The sequence below is a fragment of the Procambarus clarkii genome, chromosome 45 (assembly GCF_040958095.1).
Source record: "Procambarus clarkii isolate CNS0578487 chromosome 45, FALCON_Pclarkii_2.0, whole genome shotgun sequence".
Classification (NCBI taxonomy): domain Eukaryota; kingdom Metazoa; phylum Arthropoda; class Malacostraca; order Decapoda; family Cambaridae; genus Procambarus; species Procambarus clarkii.
The window spans coordinates 8039179-8051675 of NC_091194.1; the positions used below are offsets into that span (position 1 = coordinate 8039179).

The 12497-nt window shown below is 46.4% G+C and overlaps 1 protein-coding gene across 1 annotated transcript in view; it reads right to left on the reverse strand.

The window, feature by feature from the left end:
- LOC123751494 (uncharacterized protein CG3556) overlaps nucleotides 1-6508 on the reverse strand; it is a 98362-nt gene extending 91854 nt beyond the window's left edge. Inside the window, exon 1 of the mRNA XM_069301337.1 lies at nucleotides 6158-6508. The gene's annotated coding sequence lies outside the window, so the exon portion shown is untranslated. The remainder of the gene's footprint in view (nucleotides 1-6157) is intronic.
- Between the last annotated feature and the right edge of the window lie 5989 nt (nucleotides 6509-12497).

The following is a 12497-nucleotide window of genomic DNA, read 5'->3' on the forward strand; positions in this document are numbered from 1 at the left end:
AGGACCAGCAGGGTGGGATCCCAGTCGTCCCAGGACTAGCAGGGTGGGATCTCAGTCGTCCCAGGACCAGCAGGGTGGGATCCCAGTCGTCCCAGGGCCAGCAGGGTGGGATCTCAGTCGTCCCAGGACCAGCAGGGTGGGATCTCAGTCGTCCCAGGACCAGCAGGACCACTTGTACCTGAATTCACAAGTCCTACGCCTCTAGTTTTAAGTCCATCTACTTCCAGTAAAAGGCCCGTCCACCTCCAATTCAAGGCCCATCTTCCTCCAGTTTAAGGACCCCTCTGCCTCCAGTTTAAGTCTCGTTTCCACTCCAGTTTTAGGTCAGTTTCCCTCCAGTTTTAAGGTTGGTTTTCCCTCCAGTTAAAGGTCGGCCTGGCGAGGCTCTCAGCGGCCTGACGTTACTACTTCCTAGGTAAGAGGCAACGGCGTGCTCGGACACTCTCTTGCTGCCTCTCACACACCTGCTGCCCTCTCACACACTTGCTGCCCTCTCACACACCTCTCCCTTCCTCTCTCTGGCATCCTCTCACTTCCTCCCCTCCGTAAGCCACCTTCCACTAGTTCTTGGTACTTCCTAGTTTCTCCTTCGTCAAAACATTGCTCCTTGTATCCGTGTGAGCTTATCTTACCGAGCTTATGTAGCTGATTGATCAACAAATCACCGAATTGAATGTTTAACATATCTCTAACTCTGTCCATGGAGGACAGAATAAAATGCATATTTGCTGGTTAGCATTGTAAATGTGTGTGGCCACGTCTGTGGTAGAAAATAATAATAAAAAAATCCTTGTGAGTCGCTCCCACGGTTTGAAGGGGTCACTAGGATAAGGTGGCTATCTCGTCTGTATCATTAGTGGCGGCAGTAGTATTATCACCACAACATGATCATGAAAATTATAATAACGTATAAATAATATTAAATAATTAAAACGGTAATAATTCAAAGCAATACTTTATAAACACGGTCCCTTCTGGCCACCATAAAAGCACTTTCAACTGAGCTTTGGCCGCCATTTCTTGCTCAAGTTCGTCCGGTACAAGTTGGGGAGTGCCCCATACTGTTCCCAAACTTGGTAAATATTGTAGGTAAACTTAGCAAGTGTAAGTTGTTAAGGGCAGGGCGCTGGTAAAGAAAGTTACAAACTATAAAAATAATAGGTTTGCGGTTTGTCAAAGGCGGCAACACATTCCTAAGGGCTCAGGAAATATGAGTATTAGAGAGTGACTTGACTCTCAAAGGTCTTATTCGTTTATTTGTTGACTATTAACTAATTTATTTGAGTATTCTTGTATTTATTTATTTCAAATGGACTTTACGAACAAGTTGAGTTAAATTAATTCAATAATATTAAATAAATGAGTCGGTTGCCAGATGACCTCACAATAATTGTTTAATTATCTGAGTACCTATTTAATACCTTTACTCTCACCAGTCCACGTAACCACCCATCCAGCTGGTGGCCACACCCAGGGTTACTGTAGGGGGCCACCAGCGGCGTTTCTCATCCTTTGTACCCGAAAAATAATTCCGGGTCATACTTCAGATAAACACACACATATGGATTTCATTATCAACTGAAAGGACACGATTTCTGTATATGCTCTTGATTCCGGTTAAACTAGAAAAATTAAACTCAACAATGACTTGAAAATCAATTTTCACATGATTAGAATTAGCCTATTTATTCCTATTTTTTTTATTTGCGGAACCCTTAGTTACCTTGGGGTGGCGCGGCACCCTGGCGGAGATGACGGAAGCTCCGCGCGTCGTCGTACACATTGTTACATTCTTGTACAATAACCGTCTTCTTGTACACCGTCTCACACGACGGACAGAGCCGAGAATGTTCCAGCCAGCGATTAAACTTCAGCGAGGTTTGGAGCGAGACTTGTGAACGTTATAACTTAAGCAGGAGGAGGAGGAGGGATAGTCTTAATGACAGTTTACCATAATTATTGCCGCCAACACTATCCAAGTTTCCTCCGCCAGCTGAGACGACGATGTAGGATAATTTCACACCTGACCGCAACTCACGCCATGCTGATTGTGATTGCTTGGGATTGTATAAGACAACAATACGTCTTAAACAACCCAAACAATTGCAGTTAGCATGGCGTCTTAACTCTTGACATTTTATTCTTATTTTACAAATATATAACTTTATTTTTGAGGTAAGATTAACATGGGTCGCCGACTCCATATTCGAGGTCAAGTGAAGATATGATATTACTCAACCCAAATATTCAGAAACATGTACGAAAAACAAATTGAAGGTTAAATGTTAGGACCCAAGAGCTCAAGCTTAACCCAGGAAGCATGAGTGCAGAAACAGCCCCCCAGTTACTGTATAGTAAAGGTCAAAAGAGGTCACAGCCATCTAAGGTTAAAGAGGTCACAGAAGCTGGGATGGAACATCTTCCAAGATAATTAACATCACATCAAAAACCTCATTCCGTTTCAGACTTCAGCTTCAACCGAAATTAAAATTATGTGTGAAGAAGAGAATTGGCGGTTTGGAGGAGCTGAGAGAAAGACCAGCTGGAGGAGTAGAGGAGTAAAGAATGGAGGAGGAGGAGGAAGAGCAAGACCCAATACTCCCCCCTCCCTGATATAATCTACTTTAAAAACCAATGTCTTTTACTTCCAACAAGTAACGTGAAGACAAGAGTGACCATTGAACACTGCTTAACTCTTACTACTCCTTCCCACTCCACCTTTCCCTTCCCAAACTCCCATTTTTCCCTTCCCTACCTCCTCCACCCCACCATTCCTCCCCCCACCTTTCTCTTACCCCACAACTCTCCTCCCCCCCACCCCTGAGCCAGGCAGTGTTTTGGGGCAGAAACTCTGCGCCAGATAAAGAACAGGTGGGGAAGATTATCATCAACTGAGAGAAGGGAACAGAAACGGGCGATGTTAGTCTCTGGAAATAAACCCAGCAGCAGGCAGTGGAGACTGCTAAGAGATAAAATCCATAGAAGCCGTGGTAAGGGTTCGAACCTATGCATTGGGGGTTCGCAGACACACGCTCTAGACCACTAGGCCACGACATGGTCAAAAGGATTGCCACCTGAGGTACTACTGCACCCTCTAGGATTCCTGAGGCGTCCACCGAAGCTGACACAGACTACAGCACACAGGACGAAAATATTGGTCCGCTGATCAATATTATCACGAAAAACACGACACAGTGACTGCTATACCGCCGGTCTTAAGAGATTATAACCCCTAGGGAAATGTATACTAGCAGTGAAAGGGCGATTATCAGCGAGGTATACTATGATGTATACATGTTAAGGGATCACAGGAAGGAAGCCATCACTCTCGGAGAAGAAAATATGTTCAGTAAAGCACAAGGGGGCCCCGAGAACGTCACAAGATGACCACAACACAGTACAATATGATGTGTGTTTACAGGATCACTCAGTCGTGCTCTCTTCAGTAGAGGCCTCGACGACACTGCCACTAAATGGCGCAGGAGAAGGCGACCAGCTCGTGCTACATCTATCCTTCTTTCAGAGCCGCAAGTGCCGCCCAGCCAAGCTCACATCAAGCCTGCCAAGGGGAGTTATAAAAGCCATAAACATAGACGTAGATGAACTTACAAAGAGGTCCAGCTACAAGAAATGTCGGAGGACGAACCAGACTTCATTGTAGTCACGGAGACAAAACTGACAAGTGTTACAGAGGACACAATCTTCCCAAGATGATAATAAACAAGGATCAGGATAAACACCAGGGTACCCAAGCCGGCACACCCTAACTGGTACACGACAAACAATGGAAGTGTATCCTCCAGACACTCCTATGTCTGGAGGATACACAAAGACACCCCAGGCGACCAGGCACCCCAGACATCGGGGTGTCTGGTGGCCTCCAGACACCCCGATGCCATGGTCGGCTCCAGACTTTGCCCGCCATAATATACATCAACATTCACTATTCCTGGGAACAAGGATCCAATAATTTAAGGATTATGTTCTAAGGGAATTAAATTCTCCGTCAAGAGTACTTACACGTGAGCATTTGGGGGGGGGGGGGTAAACCCAGGCACTATACCCGCGGTTATATTCTCACCTCGCTTCTTGCAGAGTCCGGGTTCGATCCCCCGATATATCCAAGTGGTTAGACACTCGCCCTACACTCCGTATAGGCTCTCTATATAGGCTCTATGAGCGCTAGGAGAATTGCAAGATCAAACTTGAAGAGACGAGCGGGAAAGCAATTTGCAGCCTTGCAAATAGTGTTTAAATAATGGTATGCCATTAACGGCCATTAACTGTCAGCGTTCGTATTATAACCAAATATATATTTTATATTTGACAATTTTAATCCTTAAAGTTAAGCAAGAAAAGTCTATAATACCTTAAACACTTACAAAAAATCAATACAAAGCCTGAAATTTTCGATCTCAGCCTAAAAAAAAAATACCTAAAATTGAAAAGCTTAATTCTATAAGCCTATTGAATTAAATCTAAATATTCAAACTAAAAGTAAAAAAAAAAAAGCCTTAAATAAATGTTATATAAGCCCCTGGACGTAAGGCCGTAAGCTTAAAGGTCAACAACACACCAAGACCAACACCATTGCAGTCAAGTGTTCGGACTTTTGTCTGCCGCGAAATATTGACGTTAGGCTTTAAGTAGTTGGCGGACACTACTAGCGAGGAGGAAGGACCCCCGGACGGCGCCAACTTTAATCCCGGCATATTGACCCTTCAGATTACACCGGAGAATATTATTGTCCCAAGTCTTTCTTATTCCATTGTTTATCGCCGCCTCTCTTGTTCCTCCTCCTCCTCGGTCCTTAATACGAACCTGTACATCTTTTCTCAATCTTTGGCGGCTTTGTTTCCAATTATCAAACAGTTAATGAGCTCCGAAGCATCAGGAGGCTATTTATAACAATAACAACAGTTGAATGAGAAGTTTTCATGCTCGTAAACTGTTTAAGAGTACTCATCAACGCATGATGATGTTCGTTGACGCGTCAATCGGTGAAAATCCTCGTTAATCATTGAGAATCTTTGGCAATACATTTAAATAAATTAATATATACATTTTCTCTTCCAATTTTCCAAATTTCTTCTCATTTGTAAGACTTACAACATCTTCTTAATACACCCCCAACACAGGACACACCAACACAGGACACACCAACACAGGACACACCAACACAGGACACTCACCCAACACAGGACACCCCAACACAGGACACACCAACACAGGACACACCAACACAGGACACCCCCAACACAGGACACTCACCCAACACAGGACACTCACCCAACACAGGACACTCACCCAACACAGGACACCCCAACACAGGACACACCAACACAGGACACTCACCCAACACAGGACACCCCAACACAAGACACACACCAACACAGGACACCCCAACACAGGACACCTCAACACAGGACACCTCAACACAGGACACCCCCAACACAGGACACACCAACACAGGACGCCCCCAACACAGGGCAACCCCAACACAGGACACCCCAACACAGGACATTCACCCAACACAGGACACCCCCAATACAGGACACCCCCACCACAAGACACACATCAACACAGGACACCCCCAACACAGGTGACCCCAACACAGGACACCCCCAACACAGGACACCCCAACACAGGACACCTCCAACACAGGACACCTCCAACACAGGACACCCCAACACAGGACACCCCCAACACAGGTGACCCCAACACAGGACACCTCCAACACAGGACACCCCCAACACAGGACACCCCAACACAGGACACCTCCAACACAGGACACCTCCAACACAGGACACCTCCAACACAGGACACCTCCAACACAGGTGACCCCAACACAGGACACAGCAACTCAGGACACCAACACAGGACATCCCCAACACAGGACACCCCAACACAGGACACCTCCAACACAGGACACCTCCAACACAGGACACCTCCAACACAGGACACCTCCAACACAGGTGACCCCAACACAGGACACACCAACTCAGGACACCAACACAGGACACCCCCAACACAGGACACCCCCAACACAGGACACCCCCAACACAGGCCACCTCCAACACAGGCTGTGGTGGGGGAGGTGTTGAAGGTAGAGGAGTGCAGGAGAGTGGTTGAGGATCCTTGAGAGGGGGTCACTTACCTGTGATAATGTGAGAGGTGGGAGAGGGGGGGGGCGCTTCCGTCTCCACCACTTCACACGAGCCGCACAAAACCGCAACACAATCCAGGAAAACTCCGTTCCTAGTGTTGCTGCCCTAGTGTTCCTTCTCTTCCATCAGCGGAGGGGACACCCCACTACTGTTGCATGGGAGGAGGAGGAGGAGGAGGAGGGTGCAGGGAGATAGGCGTGGGGTGGTGGTGGTGGTGGGAGGCGACGGTGTTTCAAGGGAGAGTGAAGTTGGGGTGGGAGGGAGTGTCGCATGGGAGCTGGGAGCTACGTCTTGTCTCCTCCCACGTCGCCGGCAGACTGGCGAGCCTCCACCAGTGACGCCCCACCCACCCCCAACCACCATCAACCACTACACCGCCCCGCCGCCGTCACCACCACCACCACCTACATCACCAACAGTCACCACCAATTACCATAACCACCACCAATCACACACACATTACGAAGCCGTGGTAAGAAGGAAAACGACGATTGTAGGTTTACGACGAAGGGGATACTCGCGTAAAACATCGAGGAGGCGCTCGAGGAGATCTTTAGAGAGGAGACGGAGGGCTTGGATCACGACTGGAGGCCAGAGGCAGCGTGGGATGAAGTAGTTACTGACGAAGACCTCCCTTGGAGGACTCAACAAAGGCAATAGGCAGACATAATGTCATCATACTCTTACACTGTACTCTTGAAGGAGGCTACATAAGTACTTTGTCATCCGTTGACTGAAATTAATGACTTCGTAAAACATTCATCCCCCCTCGTTAAATTATGCCACCCTTGTCAAAAACATTTGAAAAATTAATCGTCAAGCAGCTTTACTTTTATCTAGCTAAACACAATATACTTAAACTCTTGCCAATATGGCTTCAGACTTATGTAATTATTTACATTACAGACCCATGTAATGTTTGCTGCCCAGACATTACACAGAAGGTTGTGACAGAACCTATGGGCACCACACCAGAAACAAATACCTATTTGATATTCCAAGAGTGCAACTTAACCAAGCTAGAAATGCTCTACAAATCAAGGGACCCAGAATGTGGAATGACCTTCCCAACCACGTCAAAGGCTGTACCTCTCTCAGCGAGTTTGAGAGAAGAACCAAGTACTACCTAATAAACTCCATGTAACCTACCTTGCCCCCTAAATGTCAACCCATGTCTTGCTATTTTCAAACAATATAGTTTGTTGACCAACTTGTATAAGTACTGATTTCCGCCAGTTGCTTCTCCCTTTTTAACTCAATTTATCCTTTGATCTTAATTACTATTAAGTTTTAGTTTAAGTGTTTTTCCCCACACCTTGCCGGAAACGCTGCGCGTATTAGTGGCTTCAAGCATAGTATGTACTGGCTCTATCTAGAAATCCAACATTATGTTTGTAACTCATCTTGTATGTGTGTACTTTTACCTGAGTATACATTTGATTTGATTTGACTTATAAGTACAAGATCATGGAGAAAGTACAGGAATAACAGAACACCAGAGAGCAGAGGAAGGTACCTCTACACCTGTCCACATACCAGGAAATATCCTTGGTAACCTCTACACCTGCCCACATACCAGGGGGATGTCTCCGGTAACCTCTACACCTGCCCACATACCAGGGGATGTCCCAGGTAACCTCTACACCTGCCCACATACCAGGGGATGTCCCCAGTAACCTCTACACCTGCCCACATACCAGGGGATGTCCCCAGTAACCTCTACACCTGCCCACATACCAGGGGATGTCCCCAGTAACCTCTACACCTGCCCACATACCAGGGGATGTCCCCAGTAACCTCTACACCTGCCCACATACCAGGGGATGTCCCTGGTAACCTCAACACCTGCCCCACATACCAGGGGATGTCCCCAGTAACCTCTACACCTGTCCACATACCAGGGGATGTCCCCAGTAACCTCTACACCTGTCCACATACCAGGGGATGTCCCCAGTAACCTCTACACCTGCCCACATACCAGGGGATGTCCCCAGGTAACCTCTACACCTGCTCACATACCAGGGGTATGTCCCCAGTAACCTCTACACCTGCCCACATACCAGGGGATGTCCCCAGGTAACCTCTACACCTGCCCCACATACCAGGGGATGTCCCCGGTAACCTCAACACCTGCCCACATACCAGGGGATGTCCCCAGGTAACCTCTACACCTGCTCACATACCAGGGGATGTCCCTGGTAACCTCAACACCTGCCCACATACCAGGGGATGTCCCCAGTAACCTCTACACCTGTCCCACATACCAGGGGATGTCCCCAGTAACCTCCACACCTGCACACATACCAGGGGAATGATCTCAGGCATCTGGAGAAGCTTTCACATGTCCGCTGTGGCTCCCAGACGCTGGGTGATGCTGGACGAGGCCTCAGCTTTAACTGCTAACCAAAGTAGTTACAACCTGTAACCATTTTTCAGCTTGAATTGGTAAATATCTCCAAAATGGCGCAAGAGACTCGCTCCCAAATTCAGGAGGCGAATATCGTCTTGTCACGTGACATTATTGTGAATAGTGTTCACATTATTCACCGTCAGTGAACGATAATCAGAGCTCAGCTTGATATTCTATCATTCTTGTTGTTCATTGTAAACCTCGGATACTTAGTGAGGCTAAGGTAGACTCCTTGAGAAAAGTGGATCTTAGGATATAGCCGGGAGTCATCAAGGATATAAAAAGAGTCCATTTGCGAAACCTGTACATCTTTCTTCGATCACGGTGGCTTGGTCTAGTTAAGCAGTTTTGCGAGTTTGACAACGAGGTCGTTCTTAACTCAAGGTTATAATTGTTATAAACAACCTCGTATAGTGCTCCAGTGGTCGTGGACTGTTTGATGAAGGTAGTCAAAGCCGCCATGATTGAGGAAAGATGTACAGGTTTCGTAAGTGGCCTCTTAAGTGCTTCGTTAATCCTAGACCATGGATAGGGAGGGAGGGAGGGAGCTGGTGGTGGGGTTCAGGGTAAGGGAGGGGCGGGGGCGAGACATATGAGCACCATTTTCTATGACTACAACAATAATGCGAGACATTTGTCACCATCGGCTATGGCTTTAACCTGTGGCGTAGGTTCGAATCTCCGAGGGATCATTAGAGTATTGTTGATAATATAAATAAATACACACACACACACACACAGGAGTCATTGCTGTAAACAACCGATGCTCGAAAGGCGGGATCCAAGAGTCAATGCTCGATCCTGCAAGCACATATAGGTGAGTACATATAGGTGAGTACACACACACACACACACACTCACACACACACACACACACACACACTCACACACACACACACACACACACACACACACGGCGTTCAGGAACCTGTGTAAGGAATCATTCAGAATCTTGTACACCACATATGTAAGACCAATCCTGGAGTATGCGGCCCCAGCATGGAGCCCGTACCTTGTCAAGCTCAAGACGAAGCTGGAAAAAGTCCAAAGGTATGCTACTAGACTAGTCCCAGAACTAAGAGGCATGAGTTATGAGGAAAGGCTGCGGGAAATGCACCTCACGACACTGGAAGACAGAAGAGTAAGGGGGGACATGATCACAACCTACAAAATCCTCAGGGGAATCGACCGGGTAAACAAGGATGAACTTTTCAACACTGGTGGGACGCGAACAAGGGGACACAGGTGGAAGCTGAGTACCCAAATGAGCCACAGAGACGTTAGAAAGAACTTTTTCAGTGTCAGAGTAGTTAGCAAATGGAATGCATTAGGAAGTGATGTGGTGGAGGCTGACTCCATTCACAGTTTCAAATGTAGATATGATAGAGCCCAATAGGCTCAGGAATCTGTACACCAGTTGATTGACGGTTGAGAGGCGGGACCAAAGAGCCAGAGCTCAACCCCCGCAAGCACAATTAGGTGAGTACAATTAGGTGAGTACACACACACACACACACACACACACACACACACACACACACACACACACACACACACACACACACACACACACACACACACACACACACACATATATATATATATATATATATATAACCAAGTGGCCTCAGGCAGCAGCATGAAGGAGGGAAAGGGGAGCAGCTGCCATAAATAATTCCACACGAGGAGTTTTTTACCTGATCACTGGGCATGCAAATGAAGCATTAAGTGGAGCCAGAACACGAGATCTTCCCGCGCGCGCCAAAACTGGTATTTACATCGGTTAGTGTACTAAAACTTCAATATTGTCGCACTGGGTTAGTCAATGTTTTATTCACTCCTGCCGCTGCGCCCAGGGTGACGTGATCTGTAGTATGCAAATTAGCGTGTCACTGTTCTCCGACCACAACATTAGACGTCGTTAGTAGCGTGACTGAGCACCTGTGCCACGATGTATATGCATACACGAGTTACTGGTAGTATTGTTGGGTATTGAATGGTGTCACGCTACGATGTAGGTCCATAATTATTTCCTCCCCCCTCCCTCACACCTTACGTCCCTCGCTAGACTCCCTCCCCCCCCCCTCTCTCTCTCTCTCTCTCTCTCTCTCACACACACACACGGGCATGAATAGCCCGTAACATCATCTGTATCGTCTCTATTATAATTACTATTATTACACATTAATATTGTCTGATATTAAGTCTTCCCACAGACAATTAATGGTTTCCCCATAGCCGGGGCAGGTAGACATACCAAGGTTCCGGGATCCAACCCACAACACTTATCTAACTCAAAGATACCTGCTTACTGAAAGGTGAACAGAAGTATCAGGTGGCCAAGTGTCTCTGTCCTGCCAGTGGAAGGTGAGGTGAGGTGAAATACAATATCTTCGGTTCACAAACATAAGAGGAAATGAACAAATCCACAACAGACAGCCCCGCTCCTGTGCCAGGTAAGTCCACTACGGGCTCGCCATAGCCCGTGCTACTTGGAACTTTTGTTCTAAGTAGCTGAATCTAAAACAACAACAACAACAAATCCACAAGGGCCGTGACGAGGGTTCGAACCTGCGTCCGAGAGGATCCCAGACGCGTCTTAATCATTTGATGCATCAGACTATTGTGATTTCTGTGTGTGTAATAAGAGGAAACTGCAGAAGATCCAGAGACCAACACATATAAGTTCATAAAAGAAGCAATAATAAGAAAGCTGTGTACTAATTATCTTACTCAAATCGTTATTTAATTGATCACTTAAAATGGATTCAAATTGTCCAAACCACTGCTAATGTTCCTATTGTATGGTTTTGTGATTTGTATTAAAGCAGGTTCAGTAATGTTTCTGTTGAAGATGATTTTACAATTAGTTATTGAAGACCTCTCCCAATCTCTTTAAATCTCTTTATGTATGTACCTTTACCTAAATAAAAATTATTATTATTATTATTATTATATATGAATACAATGGAAGGTTAAAAGTTGTGGCTCTCTTGTAGCTACTCTGCTTCGGGACAGTAACCGAGGACACAGCAGGCATTTTTCTTCTGGATCGCCACACTGAGGCGCTGGGACAGGAAACTGACAGCTCTTGGGCCTCTAGTGGTCTTAATGAGCCTAGAACCCAATTCTTCGAGACAGCTCAAGACACTCCTACCCCAGGGGCCGAGTGTCTCAGATATTATGGGAAAAAGGTGCACTAACTTTCCAGTTGCCTGATTTTGCAATTTCCCTGTGGTTGGTTGCACCGTCGAGGTGTATGTAGGTGTCAGCGATGGTGGATACACATGTGTAGTCTCACACATGAGATTTTCATATTAAGGAGAGTTAGTGCTAAAAAAAGTTTCGTTTTCTTTAATTCGCTATTTCCACGTAGACTCATGTAAATACTTAATCTCTTGTACAGCTTGCCTACAAAAGATGTCCCCCAAAGTGTTCAAGCTGGGTTAGAGCAACAATCTAACGACAGTTGTGCTTTGTGAGTGACAGCAAGAGGCCTACTGTTTAAAAGGAATTCAAAATCCCAGTCCTCGCACATATTATTAATTAATTTATTGTTGTTACAATAAATTATTAATTACAATTTATTGTTGTCTTCAGAAAGACATTTCCGCTTTGGAGAAAGTTCAATACCGGGCGACCAAAAATAAAAATCCAGAACTAAGTTGACTGAGGGCCACAGGATTAACAACGGCTGAGGGCCACAGGATTAACAACGGCTGAGGGCCACAGGATTAACAACGGCTGAGGGCCACAGGATTAACAACGGCTGAGGGCCACAGGATTAACAACGGCTGAGGGCCACAGGATTAACAACGACTGAGGGCCACAGGATTAACAACGGCTGAGGGCCACAGGATTAACAACGGCTGAGGGCCACAGGATTAACAACGGCTGAGGGCCACAGGATTAACAACGGC